The sequence below is a fragment of the Aplysia californica genome, unplaced genomic scaffold (genome assembly GCF_000002075.1).
Source record: "Aplysia californica isolate F4 #8 unplaced genomic scaffold, AplCal3.0 scaffold01053, whole genome shotgun sequence".
Classification (NCBI taxonomy): domain Eukaryota; kingdom Metazoa; phylum Mollusca; class Gastropoda; order Aplysiida; family Aplysiidae; genus Aplysia; species Aplysia californica.
The window spans coordinates 215655-217525 of record NW_004798323.1 but is presented as its reverse complement, the minus strand read 5'-3'; positions in this window follow the sequence as shown (position 1 = coordinate 217525).

The following is a 1871-nucleotide window of genomic DNA, read 5'->3' as shown; positions in this document are numbered from 1 at the left end:
ATAATAATAATAATAATAAATAGCATTTAATGCTGCGCATTTCCATTTTAAAAAATGCTCAATGCTCATTACATTAACAAAAAATGTCGCACTTTAATGCAGAAATGACTTTAGCTGACGAATGACTGTTTGTGATAATAATAGCCCGTCTGTCGACGTCTGGTGATGACTGATCTGTCTGCAGAAGAGAAAATTTCTTTAAGAGAAATATCATAAGAAAAAATCAGGATTAAGATGATGTATGGCTTCTGCTAGGATCGATACAAGCAATTCAAGCGGAGAAGAGTTCGCCACATTGTGAACATTTAAATGCTTCATTTCCATAATTTGTGGATGTGTGCAACTTGCTGGCTTCTCTCTTGGCTTCAGTATTAAAATTTATGTCTATGATATCATTATGAGCATTTAAAAGTGAGATGTCCAATTTGACACTAAATCGACAGGAACAAGCTAACCAGCTAACCAAAAAAAAAAAGAATATTAAGAAAGTATCAGATTACTGTGCTCTTTGAAACTTCACGGTGACATTAAAGATGGTTTCAGTAGGGAACGGGATAGAGGGTGCCCACGTCCCTCGTAACTCATTGGAGAAGAGGAAGATAGGACTAACGCTTACATTACTTAAACGCAATCCCACATCAACACTCATCACTGCCATTATTTCTAAAAATCATCATTGCTCTCAGATCAATGACTTACATCTATAATCCTTGAATCTCTATCTGTAACAGTTACTTGTCATACTAGGTATGTGCGTAATACAATAATGGACACTATTAGTATTACGCGAACTTTTTTGTAGGCCTACTAATCAGATAATGGCACAAATCTCATAAATACGCAAGATGTCTGTGCTCTCCAACTTCATAAAAACAAAGGAGAGAATTGTGCGTGGGGCGTGTCAACAAACACTCATATTGCTGTAACAGACGCACCTGGTGATGTTGTCGCAGTCTGAAGATACCCCCCACCCCCACCCCACCCCACCCCACCCCAAAAAAATATTAATGTATGATTGCTGCGACCATCAGTTAGAAAAACATTTTAATTCAAAATGTACATGTATGAATACCATTGGCCAGCTGTTGAAACGTAACATTTTTCAGGAGAAATAAACAACCTGTTCCTCCATTCTTTCAACAATCCTGCCAACATTTATGTTTCTTTCTCTGGCTTTTTTTTTCAACATTTGGAATTTGAATTTTGGCAAAATATTCCCTGAGTATGTGTGACTGATACCACACTTGAAAAAACTGGGAAAAAAAAAAGAAAAGAAAAAAATATATAAATTATAAAAATATATAAACTTGGCTTTAGATCTAGTACATCTGAATATCTGACTAACGATATGATACTAAGAGTAGCCTAATATTGCCTTCCAAAAACTTGCACTGGACTGAGAACCAGGAAGTCAGATCACAAAATGTAAATAAAACGTCTCCACATTTCTTGTGCTTTTTCCGTCAGCTCTGATTGTGTCAACTGCAAAAACTTTTAGAGAAAAACTGAAAATGAAAAAAATACACAGCTTGAGAAAAGTAACTGTTACTTGTTATGTGATATTATTGTGATATAATGTTGATTTTACAGAACTAGTTTTTCTTCGAATTTAGGAATTGTCTCTCTCTGTATACTTTATACTAGATCTACTCGATGTTTAGTCTTTACAGTCTACATTGTATACATGTGCCGGTAGGCCTATGGCAGGTTCAAAATCCTGGGTTCGTCTTTAGACAGACTGCCAGCTCAGAGTTACACGTTACAGTTGTGGCAGATCCGTCGCAGACACAGCCCGAGAGTTACACAAAAAGTAACGACGTCACAGTTGTGGCAGCGCAGCAGAGTTCAATCTTGTCTTTCCTGCCAATTCC